Source organism: Hippocampus zosterae, chromosome 7, assembly GCF_025434085.1.
Source record: "Hippocampus zosterae strain Florida chromosome 7, ASM2543408v3, whole genome shotgun sequence".
Lineage (NCBI taxonomy): Eukaryota > Metazoa > Chordata > Actinopteri > Syngnathiformes > Syngnathidae > Hippocampus > Hippocampus zosterae.
This window is the reverse complement of record NC_067457.1, coordinates 25233859-25251290: the sequence shown is the minus strand read 5'-3', so window position 1 is coordinate 25251290 and position 17432 is coordinate 25233859. Positions and strand designations below refer to the sequence as shown.

The following is a 17432-nucleotide window of genomic DNA, read 5'->3' as shown; positions in this document are numbered from 1 at the left end:
TGCACGCCATCAATCCCATTCCAAGAAATTATGAACTAAAAATGAAGTTATTAACGACCCGAGTTCATTAAGGGGTGGGGGGTTGTCTCTTTAGTCTCCTCCCCAGTATGTGTGCCATATTGGGCTCTCAGGTCTTGGCCAGTCCAAGATCTTTGGCTGTTCCCCCCCTAATGAAGTGCTTTGTTGTGTTGGCAGTGCGTTTAGGGGGACATTTATCTTGCTTTTCCCGATTTGTTCGGCTGCGTTTTCCTGTAAATTGCCCAGAAGAAAATTGCATGACAAACTTCAGAATTTATTTGGCTGCCACCATCAAGAGTTACCGTACATCATCAATAATCATGACATAAAATATTCAGCCTTTGATAGGAAAACAGTGTACAACAAAAACAGAGACATTGACCAGACCAGATACTTTCGGAAGGGCCTGTGGACTTTTATTTCTTGTCTTAATTGTTGATTTTTGAAGGCCAGACAGGAATGATAGAAATCCAAGGCACAAGGAGTTCAGCATATTCCCTCGGCCTCGTTTCGGCCCCTTTTTTGCCGACGCTGCCAAATTTACTTGGTGTACAAAAAGTGTGAGCGCTTGCAGAGGCAGAGACCAGTTTAATCTGTTCAACGCATTGTATATATTTATCCTGCGGGATGAATCCAGGGCATCCGATTGATGAGTCTTGGATTTAGCATGATCAGTCTGGGTTGGAAGGAGGGAGGGTGATGGGTTGGGGGGGGGGGCACTCTATGTACTGTCAATTGATACTTAACGATAGGCAATGTGTCATATGTACTGTACCTTAGGCCAGAAAGCAAAGCGTGGAGAGTCCCTGCCAACGAAATGCATCATTGCCAAAGGCATCTGAAAATCCTGACCCTGGTCTTTTCTTCATGCCCATTTGCCCTCTTTGTGAAACGGATCTTCATTTGACCTCCGTCATAACTTCAACCTCGTTGAAGAATGATCGGGCAATCGAGTGTTAGCATGTCGCTAGTCCCTTTTGAGCTGTTTGCAGCTTGTTTGTTTGTGTCGGTACTTTTACGGGAAGTGTGAGCTCAGTCCTACACCTTGCTCATATTTCCTCTGCCCTCACCCCGACCGACACCATCGGCTGTCACGCCGAACGGGTCTCACCATGCTAGGAATGTGAGAGTCATGGCGGTCCAGGAACTTTTCCACCCCGCCTGAACCAAAACATCCCCATACCAATAAGATGCTTTAATTTCCTTCCCAGCACGCTCTGCTTCTCGGCACTCTGGCACTGCTTGCTGCTACTTGTTCATCAGGAAAGCATTGCGCCCAACCCCCCCCCCCCCCCACCCCACTCCAGCCCTTTACTTTAATTTGCAAGCCTTTAAGGACTTTTAACTACAGAGCCACTGGTGCAGAACCATCCTTATGCCGAGAATATGAGCTCATTGGAAGGTTTTATAGCTGCAGAGTCACTGTGGGCTTAAAGAGCAGCTGTTGGCGTGCCTGTTAAACTCTTTACACCTGTCACTCACTTTGTGTGCGTGCGTGCGTGTTGGAATTCCAGGATGCTGGCGCTGCACTTTGACGAATCTCAGAAACAGGAAGTCCGAAAGACGATGTGTCATTGCAAAATAAGGACGGGACTATGCTGGGCTCACTGTGTCTTTGTGAACAATGTGAAGTGTGTGTGTGTGTGTGTGGGTTGGGGGGAGAAATATAAATTGCAGATTATTTTTGAAAGGGGCTGGATTGTCGACAAAGCATTTTTTTCTCGCTCGGATTCTATACCTGCCCACACTCGGGTTCAGTCTATCATTAGTACACTCTGCAGGTAGCGTGAGGTGAGAGATGGTGTCGATGACTGCACGGAATGAGCACAGGAGGCTGCAATGGATGTGTTCAGGGAAGCAATTATGCAACCGGCGCCGCTGCCGATGACGCGAGCTGAAGAAATGACAGCGAACAGGCCCGAGGATGATTCATATTGTTATCCACAAACAGACTGCGATGTCTGCTTACCTCAGATGACCCGCTGGAGAGTACACGAACTCAAGCGGCTTCTAAATAACAAGGAAGCGCGCATACAAATACTCCAACGGACGTTTGCCGTAAACATGGACAGCGTTTTTCAGCACAATGCAGGACAGGCACGTGAACAGGAGTTCAGAACATTCAGTGGCGGACTGATTTTCGGTCATCACCGGGTACATGAATACAAAGATGAATAAAAGTGGTTCGAATACCGTGCGCAAGCGTTGCTGGTACTTAATCGCTCATATGGCCTCCTAACATGCAATTAGTACCACTCGCCATGCTGACGTGATCCAGTCAATACACACACGGGCCAGGCTCAAAAGTTCGTATTTCAACTCTGCTGTTATTCTTTCCCCCGTTCCCCATCTGTTTCTCACACATTCGGTCGTTTCTAGGAAATTGTGCCGTTTTTGGAACCCGTTCGAGGGAGTCGGCTGGTGATGATGTCTTATTTTATTAATTTTTTTTTCCAAAGAAACCAAACAAAACTTCCCTTTGACCAGAAGTTGCACTCGTCACTTGACTTTGCAAGCCGTGTACAACAAAAACAGGATATCCCATCCTTTCCCGGTGTTGGGCCCCGCGTGTGCCTCTGTTGTTGTTGTTTTTAATCTTTAGTGATGTCACGGCATTCAGCAGCCATGGCTGTTTGTTTGGCCTACTTTCCCCTCTATCGGCTCTCATCATCTGGCATAGGAGGGGCTCTGGGTGAGCGTGGGTGGGGGGGGGGGATCCCCCGGTTCCCTGCGAGCGCGCGGAATGGGGTTTCGCACCTGAGCCTGGCGATTAGCGGCGGTAAACGCCTCCAGACACACCCCGCGTGAAACTACATCCCGCCAATCCCAAAGGTTGAACGGCGCTGACATGAAGGATGGATATTCCCTCGGATGTCGTTAGGGCGCGTCGAGCGACCCGATTCGTCTTCCGTTGGCCAACACTTGTCCGTTGGCGAAGCCTTCCACCAGATGCATGCCCTCCAGCCGGAGTCGCGCTGCCATCTCACACTGTGCATTTGTGTGTGTGTGTGTGTGTGTGTTTGTTTCCGGCAAAAGGGGGGCCCACCTTTCCGGCCTGCTCAAAGGATTAGAAATCGGGGTCATGGTTGCCTGGGTGTGCAGAGGATTACAGCCTCCATCCATCTTTTTATCAAACCAATTTCCCCCCACCCAGCTCGCCATCTCCGCTTCCAGCAAGTTCCAATGCTTTGAGAGGGGGGGGGGGGGGGGCGGGGCCCGGCAATGAATGTTTCATGTCGCGAATGACGCCTGCCTGTTTTGGTCTTGATCTTGGAGAGAGATGGCGGCGTTGCTGCCATTTTGGGGTGGAGCGCATGATTGAGGGGAGAGGCGGCAAAGGCGAGATGAGCGTAGGGTGGCTGTTGTCATGGAAACCGGGTTGTCGTGGAGACAGGATCCCCGCCTCGACAAACTGGAGGGTGGGCCAAAAAAATGCTTCACTGCTGAGCGTGTGTGAATTTGAATGAGGTACGAGATGGCGGCGGCCACGCCCGTGACACATGTACGCGCAATTTGACTGTCGGAATCACTTGGAGCCGATTAATTAATTAATGGTTTTTTTGCATCCCATGGCCCGACCAATCGGTCCGACTCAACCGTTAATTGATTGATGAATTAAAGGGGTGCATCGAGTCTTTTCCCGCGTGGTATAACCGCTTGAACAAAGGGGCCTCTCCTCCCCCACTGTCCGTTTCTTTCCGCCAGGCTAGGCTAACGACACGTCGCTAACGCAGCTTTCCGCTCAACGAGGGGCTTGAAAAGCGTGTCGCCCCCCGTCGCATGTCGGCGGCGAAGGAGCGTGTGAGGTGAATGCGCCACGCGCGCATGGATCCTCAAACCCCCGACTGCGGTGACTCATAGCGGCGTGCCGCTTATAGAACAGCCTGCTCCTGCTGCACGAGGGAGTCATGTGGCTATAGAACGTGTCCTCCGTTCAACTCCAACCGAGTCACCTCGGATGAATCCCCACGGAAGAACACGCGACGGAAATGCTCTTTGGAGTGCCAGGCTGTCAGGAGACACTGTCAATTCCTCCTCTTTCATCCAATTTTTCTTCCCTTTGCTTAGTTGATAGGTTTGTTTATTGTTGTTTTTTTTTTCTTCGAAAAAGGCCTGGAGAGCATCAAAAGGCAATCGAATATAAATAGCAAAAAGCCTGCCCGTGTTCCGCTTCCCTTAAATTCATCTTGTTCAGCCGCACCAAGTCAGCATGCAAGCATCTTGTTTTATTTCCATTCGCTCTGGACTGATGTCAACTCCACTGTCCCCATTTCCCCTTCCCTCCCTCCCTCCCTTCCCTGTCTTTTGCTTCACAACAAACCCCCCTCCCTTCTTGCCACCCCTTTTTCACATCCTTTCCTCCACTTTTCCACACTTGTCGTCGTTCCCGACATCCCTCCCTCTCTTCTTTCTCGGCCCCCGCCGCTCCCTCGAACATCCTGGGTTGACTTTGGCTAAGGACGGGGTGTGACATGAGGTGAAATCGAAGGAGTGAGACGAGGGGGGGTGTAGAAAGAAAGTCAGGTGGAAGAAGAGAAAAAGAAAAGGGCAAATGAGGTCAGAGAGCCTGAATGAACTAAAAGACGAGAAGAAAAAGTGTGGGAGCCTGGGCAATATTTTCCACTGCTGAAGCAAAGTCTCCACACGCTCAGCGATGCTCCCTTGGGGATGAGCAAGGCCCCCCCCCCCCCCGGCCCTCTCTCAGTCTGCCTCTGAATGTTTAGCGCTGATAAAGTGTTTGTGTCCAAAACAACACCAGTGAGATAAAGCTGCAGCTGGAATCATCACTCGACTCTCTGTTGCTAGTTTTTTTTTTGTTTTTTTTCGGCGCGTTTCCTCATTTCATACTTGATGGGGATTAAGTGGCTGTTGAAACTGCGCGGCCCTCGCTTATCACAGCACCTCATTAACTCTCTTTTTGTGCGTTGGTGTCTCAGTGTGTTGTATTTGTGGAGCGCACCCTCCTTGCACCGACCGCTGTTTGAAGTCATTATGAGTCAGAGACGCTCGGTCAAGGTGACTCTGCACACTCAGCACATTTTCCAACAAGGCGCGCCCTGGATTTCGATTGCATTATGGATGGATTCTGGCGTGAGCGATGCGTCTTTTGTCAAGCTTCTCCATTATGGATGTTGTCCATTCTGCGTACATTTTTCTTGCGTCTCCAAGTTATATTTACCTTTTTTTTCATATGTGGATTGTGAGAAACAAACAAAACACAGTCTCCCTTATGACCTGCTTCAATAATGTCATATGGAAAGGCTGCTACACACACAAACGGTGATGAAAGAAATCTTCCATAGGTGAGGAAGGTCCCCACATCATCTTTATAATTGGCACCTTTTTAGAATGAGGACCCCCACCCCCCTCCCCACCCACACCCCATACGTTCATTGTCTGCTTACTTGATAACAAAAATGGAACGAAATGATTTTTTTTTTTGATGACTTTTTGAACATTTCTAAACAATAGCTTCATGGCTGTCATTAGTTGGAAAGTCTCCATTCCACCTTCGAAGCGAAATAACCAAAGATTACGAATATATTGAGATATTTCCAAAAGTAATTACAGGGCAGAGTGTGAGCAGTGGTCCGTGTCTATTTTCCGGCTAATGCTAACGTTTGAACCGTTATCTGCAAAGTTCCTATATTTATGTATGCGTTGAGAAAGGAGTCTCTCAGTTGTGTGCTTTTGCTGTCGCCAACTAGTTGGACTTCTCAAAACCGTCGCAGGTCAAAATGTCGTACTGAGCGGCAAGGGCATGTGCACTTCATTAAGGTGCTGTAGGTTTTGGTTCTTGGGTCATCACCATTTTTCCCTCCACGTTGTCATTGCTTACCTTTGACCGCCAGCTGTGTGGGCACCATTTTAAAATAATAATAATCACAAATGCAGATTTGATCATGACATTGCCGCACATCTGATGTTTCTGAGCCATATTTATTTAATCGGAACTCCAAGTGTTGTCCGACTGGAGGCTGTGCTGTGTACGTTTGCATTGCGTCCGTTGTTAACTCATTCACTCCCAAAGACGTTTTTAAACGTCTTTTCAGACTTGGTCCAGAATTGGCTGCTCCTGAATGAGTTACTGCTACTGCTTCCGAGTACCGATGCTTCTACTTCTACTCCTGCTTCTACTGCAAAGTGCTCCAATAAAAGATCAAAAAGTACAGAACGAGTAATCCTTCCGTGCGGACCGATGATCCCTATTCAGAGGGCCGTGAAAAGGGAATTAACTGAACAGTCTGCGAAAAAAAAAAACAAGAGCAACCGGGACGGGAGGGAAGACGTTTGGCTCGCGATGACTCCAAATTGCAATTGTAGGTAAATTGACATGCCGTCTGACAGCGAGTAGGTGGCTGAGTGAAACCAGTTGCCTCGCAGTCTGCCACGGATTATCGGATTAAATGTTGGCTTTATGCATGATGTTCATGTGACTTGAAATTGCTCATTTTAATTGACTTGATATACCGGTTCATGTACTCGTGCGCGATTGGCCCGAGGACTAAAAAAAAAATAAATAAATACAAAGTTTTCACTCAAGATGAACGTTTCAGTGTCAAGATTAGTCAACGGTTTTTGGGGCTTTAAAGCATACTTGAGTACATTAATAAATCAAGGCCAGTCTTATGTAGACGCGAGAAACAACCCGAACCGCGTTAAACGTCGTCGGGTAGCATGACATCACTGTCGCGGATTAAGGGAACGGTGCCAATAGAAGATCCTTGAGAAAACCTGACAGCCGTCGCACGGATTTCAATACTTGGTGGCGATGTCCGTTTCCCATTTCCAACCGCAACTTTCACTTTTCCCAACAGTGAGTTGTCGTTTCAAAAGCGACAATCTTTCATATTGACTGGAAATGAGCGCTGGGCAAATGAGTCGGGAAGTGTTCAGAGACGGCATAGTATTACCCGGCTCTTCGGCACCACAAGCAGGACCTTCAATGTGAAACACCATAGGGGGACTTCTAGTGGGCGCCCCCTAGTGGTTGCCGCGAAGCGGTTCAGGCTACCGCGCTAGCGGTTCAGTGGTTAAGATCAGTGCAAATCAGAGCCGGCATAGTATTACCCGGCTCTTCGGCACCACGGCACCACTGTCGCATCACAAGCAGGACCTTCAATGTGAAACACCATAGGGGGACTTCTAGGGGGCGCCCCCTAGTGGTTACCGCGAAGCGGTTCAGGCTACCGGGCTAGCGGTTCAGTGGTTAAGATCAGTGCAAATCAGAGCCGGCATAGTATTACCCGGCTCTTCCGCACCACGGCACCACTGTGGCACCACAAGCAGGACCTTCAATGTGAAACACCATAGGGGGACTTCTAGGGGGCGCCCCTCGATTGTCGAGGGATGCGTAGTTTCGGCCCGCAGCCCTCCCACCCCACTTCCTCCGTTTCTTGATTGGCTTCGATGTGGGTGTGCAAGTTTCGGAGAAAGCGTCAGTTTGTCGGGTCGCCGGTGACTATTATGACAAGACTGAGATCGTATCACTCAAGGGGGGTGTTGAAAGGTGCGCGCGAGTGCCGAGGTGTGACTGCGAGTGAGAGCGAGTAAGAGGCGTGTGTTGGGGGGGCGGGGGCTTAATCAACGATTCGGAAATTCTAGAGCCGCTTCAGATCACGTGCTGAGTGGCCCTTACAAGTGATTCAAAGACAAACATTAGCCCGCAATGTAGTCAAATAAAAGTATGTGAACTCTTTGACATCTTTCTAGAGGAAAATGCTTTCTGGGCTTTGGAACGTGAAATCATTTTGAGTCGTCTCCCTCCCTCCCTGCACGCTTCCCCTTCGCCCAACCGAAAGCACATCTCCACCATGTTATCACCCCGGAAAGCCAAAAAGCTGTGTTACCATGGCGATAGCTTCCCCGGTTGGAAACGGAAAAGGTGTGATTTGGAGGTGCCTCGCTCATTTTCATACAGCCGCTTGAGCCCGACGCCATCATTCGCTGCCTTTCGCCGTCATTCCAGAGGCCGAGCGCTGAATCTGTGCACTTAATAAGCAGCGGGGGACATTAATGAAGACTATCAAAGCGCCGTTCGGTGACTATTTTTACCCGACAAATATCACCCGCGAAAAAGCCTCATTTGCATTCCCCGCTCTGTCCGGAGGTGTGAGAGCTTTCCTTTCATACATTAAATTAGACAAAATGTCACATGAATGTAGTAACGGCACACGTCGCGGCGGAACACGATGCAAATCACAGCGGTCGGGGATGGAAGGACTGGAAATGAATGTCCTTGTTGGCAGCAGTAAAATGCAGAATGGCAGCCATGCAGAAACCCCGACAGGACGGTTAACGAGGGGAAATGATAAACGGCGTTGAAAATGATGTCACAAAGAGATGCTGCTTTCAGAGAGTGGCGCGTTTTTAAAAGAGAATAAACGACGACGTCGTCGCATATCTTACGACGCGAGTGAGCAAACGACCAGTTTCCTGAACTTTTTACCCCCCCTCACCTGTCTCAAAACCGAAGCAATAACAAGCGGCTGACGAGCACAGCAGACTGTTTGATTAGCGCAAACATTCAATATTAACAATAACCATGTGGCGAGATTGCATTTGCACGCAAAAAAAAAAAAAAAGTTACATTTCTATCCTGATTCCACAATGGCCATCTTCGAGCATGCCATTTTTATTTTTCTCCACATCTTTCCCTCCAGATAAGCAAAATGCCACTGATTAGGTTAGAAGAGCTGATTGCCATTGGGCTCATCTGCGGCGACGCCCGCAATGGAGGCGGTGCGGGGAGAGGTGTGTGCCGCTCCCAATAGCTGCAAACTGAAAGCCAGCGTAGTCGGAACGAATTTGGGAGGTTTTCAAAGCCAGTGATGGTCTCTGCGATCGGCGCCCCGTCATTGGCTGGCCGCCGGGACTTGGAGTACTCCACTTCTCGACCCAAGTCAGCTCAGTTCGGATCAGATGCGGGCACTTGACGTTTCCTGTAAAAAAAAAAAAAAAAGCAAATCCCGCCCCCCCCCCCCCCCCCCGTTTCCAGAATTCCTGCCGTTTTACATGCCGTCTTCCAAACACCATCTGCCCGCACCCGAGTCGACTCTGCATACATGAATAGTGAAACATCAATTAGCTTGTCTCAAGTGTTCTCACATCGGAAATGGCACGGCCACTCCCAGGAAGCGTCTCCAAAGGTGGGGGAGAAGAGGGGGCTTCATTAAAGCTGCTCGAAATTGGGTGTGAAACCACATTTTTTTTGAGTGCAGGGGGGCAAATTCATTTCCACCAGCAGAATAACGAAGCCTCTCGTACACGCCCTTTCAACAACATTTAATCCGTAATAAAAATATTGACTGCATATATTCCACCGACGAGGACAAAATGTAAATGCGCACAGGGAGATTTTGCGAGAGATTTGATTGGGGAAACTCGCTCGCTGACTTTGAAATGTATGAGCGAGCGCGTTAAAAGTAACAAAAAAGTGCGTCAACGTCATCTTTGAGGAAAGAACCGAAACGGCGTAATGCATCCACCACGTTCTCTTTCCACGTAGCGATACGGTTCTCGGCGGATGCGGCTGAGGGTGTCGTTTGGAAAAAAAGTTTTCCGCTCTCATATTTGGAGCTTACATGGCAAGTAAAAGGGTCTCAACACCCCGAAGCTAAACGGTTGGGAATCCATACTCTTAAGTTCCCTTTAAAACATCCACGGGCCTTATCGCTTGAGTCCATATGTCTTCATGTGGGCACGCGCGTTTACAGCACCACACCTACACGTTCCAACCTGAGACATCCGCCGAGGGAGGAACTCGTGCCAGGGATTAGAGAATGGTATTCCCAAATCCCAGACGCGGATGGCTCGGTCCACCAATGGCGCGGCGAGCGCTGCTAGCCTCCCGGTGATCACTGCTGGGGAATCCTGGAACAATACCAGTCAAGGCTCTGCCTCCGGGGGGGGGGGAGGGATGTTGCTGCTGAGCTATTTAAACTCCCCACTCGGGCGCTCTCTCTCTCTCTCACGCACACGCACAAAAGAAAATAGACGATTTCACAGGAAAAAGACATTTCAGAGAGGATTGCTTTTGAAAAAGCAGCGTTTACAGTGGAGTTGTGCTGCCGTCACGTCAATTTAACGCCCACACGCATCACTTGCATGATGCATACTCGGGAAAGTATTTCAATGCCCCTTTTTCCAAAGTATGTTGAAGAACTCACTCGTTGTTAAATGGAAATAGATTGGTCTAAAAAGTGCGAGGATTTACGTACAGCTCATTTGAATGTGATTGGCTGAGAGGTGTGGGTGCTAGCCGACATTCCGCTTGTCTTTAAATGTTTCAAAGTCCCGAGTGACTGTCGCAAAAATCAGGCGAATCAAATGCAGGCCCGGTGACTCGGGTTGGACAAATGCTACAATCTTGCTCAGTCACAAGTACAAGTACACAAGTTCTCCCTTTCCTCCCCCAGCCGCCTCCCACCTCCCCGATAGAAGCAGTTCGTATTGTGTGCCGACTCACCAGCAAGATCTTTCTTTGCTTGACTGTATTTCCTGACTCTCCTTCCTGTTTTCCTCTTCCTGGAAGGTTGATTGAAAACAATGCAAATGAGACCCCCCCCCCCCCCTTCCCTCTCTCCCTTTGGACTACACTAGCATCACAAACAGAAGTCCGTTGGAGAAACGATGGGCTTGTCGGATGAGCCGCAGAGATCCCAATAACAATCTACATCTCGAGCCCGTCGATACTTGCCAATACCTGAGGAAAAAAAAAAACAAACCTGGAAACTAGCGAGCCTGCGGAGGTACAGTCATGAGGTCGCAACCTCATACATATTGAACGTAGCTTCTTCTCCAGCAGCTGTATGATTTTTCAAATCTTACAGTATATCCTTGACCCGGCGCGTTTGCCCCGCTGCTAATGTGTGGCTCCTCTGGGTTCAAATGAAGTCCAACTATTTTGTTGTTGTTGTTGTTTTGGGAGCCAAGTGTAGAAGGCAAAGTCGGGATGCTGTTTTATGAGAATCATTGATCGCGGAGGGGGGGGCACCGGGGGCCACGTTGATGAGCTGAGGCGAGGCAGCGTTGTGAATGAAGCAGGATCTAGTAGCGACCCAGGGGGAATCACAACATGCCCGCATCCGATCTCCTGCAAATCTGCTCGCACCCCAGCCCTGTCCGTCCTGATCAATGGACTCCATCGCTCTTCCCCGTGCACTCGTCGGCTCGCTCGTTTCACTCTTTTCTGGGACTGATGAATGCAAAGAGAATCAATAAATCTATTCCCCTGCCGGATACCTGATAAAATTTACAAGGACACGCTTAATAAATGACTAATGGGGTGGCCAATTAGTTTGTGTGCTTGTCTAGAAGTGTGTGTGTGGGGGGGGGGGGGGTTGCATGCCTGGTTTTGAATTTTAAAGTTGTGCCTGCTCATTTGTATGTGTGCAAGTCAGTCAAAGTAATGCTGAACTGCCCGCTTGCTAATTGCTAATTGGTTGATCACATTCATGAACGACACTCCCCCCCCCCCAAAAAAAAAAGGCAAATGAGTTGATCTTATTTCGCTTTGTGCCGTCGCAGAAAGCATTTGTGTTGAAACGGGATTAGTGATTTTCTTCTTCTGCCTTTTGAAGTCATCGTAAGCAAACGAGCTTGAGCAAGATGCGCCTTGAGGGAAACACGCGACCTTCCGTTCAATGTTAAAATGGATTCCACTTCATCGGTCACATTGGCAAAAAAGACCTTGAACGGGAAGGTTTTTGCGAGGTGACCGCTTCAGACGCCCGTCATGGCTTTTCTCCATTGCCCCCCCTCTCTCCATCTCTTGTAGAACCTTTTACTCCAAAGCGATTCGACGTCACCTCCATAGTCAAGGCTGTAATTATTCCACGTTTGCATAAGTATGTCTGCTTGTGTACTCTTTGATGTATGCATGTATGTACCGTCTGAGTGCTTAAATGCACATTAGCCCCCAGTCTGACACGAGCGCTCATCTTTTATCTTTCTCTGAAAGACAGGAAGAGGCCGCTTTTTTTTTTTTTTTTGCGGGGAGGGGGCGAGGCGCAGTCTGGTTCGGCGTCTCTCTGCTCTCCATGTGAGTGTGTTTATCATTAGCCACTGTCAAGCAGAGCGCTTTGAAGTGGAGTCAGCCGTTCGCCCACCATGTGGAATGCTTCTGACACCTTGTTGCCGTTTGTGTTTTTCTGCGTACATTTTTATGCGCTTTGCCGTCAGGACCGGCCCTGCGCTTTCTTTCTACTACCGCGCGCCATCTTTGGGCGGATGGCGCATTCCTGGCGCCCCTCATCAGTTATGATGCGTATCGCGTGTCGTTTGCGATAATCAACGTATATTTTATATATTTGTTTAGTTTTTTTTTTTATGTAAGACTGCTCGGGAGGTAGGGCGTGTTTTCCTCAGACGGGAATGCTGTCAACCGCCGCCCATGCTTCACCGAGTCCGCTGATAGAAAGATGCAAAGATAGCACGCAGTGAAAAAGCCAAACAGGGTAAACGAGTAGCGGTTGAACGTGTAGACGAGGCATCCCCCGCGCGGAGCGTATCTATACGTTGCGCCCCGCAAGGTTCACGCGCCGTTAAGCACGCGCGGAGGCGAGCGGACAGTCAAACGATTTCGCTTGCGTCCGACCTCCCAAGGCCTCATTAGCTTTGGAATAAGTGTGCGCGCAGCGACGCGAGTAGCGAGTGGGCGCGCAGCAGCCCCCGACGTCCACACTTGATTGGTCCGGAAGCTCATCTCGCCGGGCCTTCAGGTGCGCCGTGGAACAGCGCGGCGTTTATCGCCTCATTGCCGTATAGCCCCCCCCCACCCCCCCACCCCACGGAGCGTTTGATTTCATCCGAACACGGCCGGCCCAAAAAAAAAGTTAGCCGGCCCCGGCCAGATCGGAGACGGCTTCTGGCTCGGTGCGCCAATAAAACGTTGGATGCCAGTGCGATCCCGTCCCTGAGGTTTTGATGACTGCGGCTTCCCGATCGGATCTGCGTCTATTTCTGGAAGGAGACGATTTGTCTCGTGTGCGGGAAAAGTGCGGTGTCCTTCAACCGACGAAAAGTGATGTTAATGGATGAAGTCTTTGCTTAGTAATTTGAGCGTATCATCAACAATGGAAGGCTATGATTATGCACGGTTTGATCCGGGAGCAAATTCAGCACTTTTCTTCGCCGCTTGAGTCCCGCTGGCTTTCCGTACGATACAAATAACTGCGCAATTTCAATCGCTGTATCGCTGCCCATATTTGTGGCGACGTCTCTCTTGAGCCCACATTTTCTCCGTTTGGCGTCCCTGGAAAGGCCCGAGATTAGTTCCAATGATCGTTAAGTGCAATCGGCGAAGTGCTTCGTGAACCAAGAAGCGTGGTTCGGTTCGGTTTCGGTATCCAAACAGAGTCGTTAAACATCAAGCGCCAATGCCAGGATTTGTATTCTTTGACTGTTGAGTCTGTGACATCATGCGTACGCCTTCAGATTCAAGTCGAAAACTGTACCTGACACCTGGCCAATCACTCCCGACTTGTTCCGTAGCGCTAACTCTCGCTCTCCTGCTTTTCCCGTCTTTCGCTCTCGCGGCCGGGTCGGGTATACCATCAGATCAATGGTAAAGATCCCCGCCGTCTCAAAGAGTCGGTGGCCTGCGCCGCCATCGAGTCCTTAAAACTGACAGCCTTGATCACAGGGAAGGCCCGTGAATTAGGCCTACTGTAAACGATTAGCTCCGTCATTAATCGCCCGGTAGCTATTTAAAGCCGCGCGAGTTGTCTATTTGGACATGAGGTTTCGCGCGTTAATAGCTGCTGTGAATGCCATCCACTCGATCCTGGCTCTTCACCTGGAAGAGTTTGCTGGACAAGTGAAATATTTGTTCCCAAATCCATTTGACAAGAAGCCTACTTTGGCATGAGCTCCGTTGTGACCGGATTGCGTCGTGTCCAGTTCATTTGGGAAGCGGAGTTCTCTCTGTGACACGCCGCCTCCCCGTGGCAGCGCTGGAGGCTGTGCCTGTTAGAGTGCGGATGATGACAGAGCTGATTCGGACTTAATAAATAATAGACTGATACCGTAGGTATCACCTGATGAATATTGCATTTCCATTCCCGCTGCTCGCCCGGGCCGCCCGTCTCCCGCGTTTCATTTTTATTTATATGGTCTAGTAAAAAAAGCATCCACGGATCCGACTTCAAACAGTTCGACTTTGCGTCTGTGTTTTACAACCGGGATACAAAAACACAAAACTGAAGCCAAATGCCAAGATAAAAGCGAGCCAGCCGTGTCAAGACTCGCAGGCATATATTCTTTATCCCCAGCGACGAATGCCTACAGCATATTTGAAGTCGTGAAACTGTTCTTCGTTTTTCCACCGCCCCCGGTGACCAAGTGGCGGACACCACATTGAACATGGTGATAAATCCATCGCGACTCTAACCACTGAGTGCAACATTCCTTTTTAAAAAGCAACTCAAATACGGCCGCGTCCCTTTGGAGGACGGGGTTGCTTTGTGACATTTAGACTGCTCCGTTTTTTTCCCCCCCGCTCTCCCACCAACCATGATTAAAGTCAGCGAAGTGGGTTTGCCCGGCCGACGACACAAACCTGTAGAAGGTCCAACTGACTGTGAAGCTGTTATTTTACCTTCAAAATAGAGTAAATTGCCACTTCCAGCATTTTCATGAGCCGGTTGCATGCAAACTGAGATTATTTGACACAGTTCAAAGTAGTTGCTCCCTGCTGGCGAAGTGTGGCGGGCGGAAAAAAAAAAAAGACACAATAATTGAACACTTTCAACGGATTATTACAGTGGAAGGTGTTTGCGGGAGTGGCGCTGTGTTTACAACGACGTGCGTGCACTTGCGCTCATATATTACGAGAATCTCTTCTCACTGTACATCTATTTTTTTTAATTGATAGACTTCTATTCATTCTTTGATTATGGTATGAGATGATGGAGCCTGTCTTTGCGAGTCGTAAAAACAACCTAAGGGGGGGGGATATGCCAACATGTGTGGACACACTGGAAACTGCAGCTAATCTGAGTGCTTGGGAGGTATAGGCCGAGGAAGGAAAGTGAGGATCTTAATCACCCAATCCGGAGGAAGATTAGAGGGCTGCTTGGAGGGGGAGGAGAGGTGGAGCAATTTTACGGCGGATGGAGGAAAAATACTCTATCCTTCCCCTCCCCCCCCGCCCTCTCGGTTAGCAACACGGTAGCCAATCACAAATGCAGACATGGACCAAAACAACTTTATTCACCAGTGAGCCTGACTGGGATTTTTTGTTTGTGAGCTGGTGTGTGGGCGTGGAAGGATAGAGGAGGGGGGGGGGGGGGGGCAGTTTGAGCGCCTTTTGGCAGCGGCCCAATCTGTGTTTCGAACAAAATGAGCAGAGGGCTTATTTTCATTTGACACGCTGAGCAATTTTTTTTCTACTTGCAAGTATTCGGGCCCGTGCGCGGACTTGCACCTCCACTCTTGAGTGGAGTGTTGCATCTTTTGTGTGCCAGGGAGTTTGAGTGACAGCTCTAACCTTTTCAATATGCCCGTTCAACCTGAGCTCTTGTCCCAGTGCAGACGTGCTTGTGTCAACTGCAGCATTACTACATGAAGGTCAAATTCTGTCTCCAACACACACACACACACACACACACACACACACACACACACGCATACACGTCATGTTTTTCCCTCCCTTGTCAAAAGAATGTGCTCTCTGCCCCCACTAGCATGTCCAGGCAATTACCACATCATGCTGATGTATCTTCTCCGCTTTCCTGCCAGGCAATAATTGCAAATTTAGTCACCTCCATTTTTTTATTTCATTGTATTTTTTTTATTAGTTTCCTGTTTTGCTGTTGCCGTGACCATTTGTTGTATCCATAGCTGCTAGCCGCACCTGACTGATGTTTTTTTTTTTTTTATTTCACTTGAGTTTTGCAGAAATATATATTACTAATAGTAGTATTGATTAAAAATATATACATTTGTTCAAGAATAACACCAAATACTTACACACGCCAAAGAAGAAAAGGTGCTGTATATCATCGCAAGTAGTATAAAATATAAATAGCGGCGCTGCTCTCTGTGTTCACTGATGGATAAATTATGAAATGTGTGACAAACGGTGTGTGCGCACACCTCTGCGGACGTGCCTGTGAATGCACATGTGCCCATCAAGTGCTTTTAAACAGAGTCGTGTGTGTGTGTGTGTGCGGTGTGTGAATTACGCACGCTTGTTTACATCCAATTCTGCCAATAGGCACCCTTGCTACTTTGTATGAGCGTGTTTTACCCTCAACCTCTCCCCGGTGTACTCACGGCGCTGGGGCGAAGCTTACAGTCCATTTGTCCGGGAGCACACTGACCATTAGCTGGCCGCCATACATTATGTATAGCGCTGACCTTTTTGCACGCTGCACCCTAAGGCCTATAAGCCATTGTTTGGTGTTGTATTGATTTTTTTTTTTTCTTTCTTTCTCTACCGCCCTTATAGATGGAGACGGTGATTTGAGGAGAGCGACTCGGTGCAGCTGCGTCTGCTGAAAGGAGAGGGGAGGGCCGGAGCAATGGAGTGGAAAGAATTGAAAAGGCTCGGCGGGGGGACGGCACATACCTTTAAGCCCCCCCCCCCCCCCCCCCCTGTCCTCCACTCACTCAAGGCTCTTTCAGCACCAGTGACCACTCTAAGGTGAGCTCTCTTATGAACGACGGGTCATGTTCAATGGTGTTGAATGTTGCGGGCCATAGAAATGCCACCCGTGCACAGCCCATTAGACAGAGTGGCGAGATTGCACGATAAACAATTCTCAAGTCGCTGAAAGAGTTCTCAGCATTCATCAGGCTCGAGGAGGCGCGCAGCAGTGGCGGCAGAAAGGTGTCGGCGCCGCTCCCCTATAATCTTCCCCAACATTCTTTACATCCCTTCTCCCCCCACTGACAACTAAAGTGGAGATACGACAAGACAGAAAATAGCCTCGCAAAAGCGTCCTGCGGCGATTTTTAAGAAGCTGTCGGCAGGTTGGGAGGATTTTCAATTCGCTGTCACCAAGGAGGATGTCAGACCTGTTGCATCCTCTGGCGAAAAATTGGCCAGTTAGACCGTGATGGGAACCATCTTGCTTTAAAAGACAAAAGGCTCATTTGGTTTTTTTTTTTTTTTTTTTTTGGGGGGGGGGGGCTTTTTGTGGTCATTTTACCTCAAATTTCATCAACTGAATAATTTTCGTTCAAGTCAACAGAAACTAAATGCTAAATCAGCACCAAAACAAACCTATCGGCAGATCACTCCAGTCATGATTCTTGGGTGGGTGGGGGGGGGGGGGGGGGGTTGTGAGTGTTTTAAAATTGTTTTGTGGCCTCCTCCTGTGACACTGCTCGAAAACGGCGTGCATACTGTATTTGTACATCGTCTGCCATCATTGTTGTTGCTCATACTTTTGATGACTCCTTTTGTC

At 49.0% G+C, this 17432-nt stretch overlaps 1 long non-coding RNA gene across 1 annotated transcript in view; it reads left to right on the top strand.

Moving 5' to 3' along the window:
* LOC127604719 (uncharacterized) overlaps window positions 1-16973 on the top strand; it is a 52495-nt gene extending 35522 nt beyond the window's left edge. Inside the window, exon 3 of the long non-coding RNA XR_007963392.1 lies at window positions 16472-16973. This is a non-coding gene — a long non-coding RNA (uncharacterized LOC127604719). The remainder of the gene's footprint in view (window positions 1-16471) is intronic.
* Window positions 16974-17432: the final 459 nt, after the last annotated feature.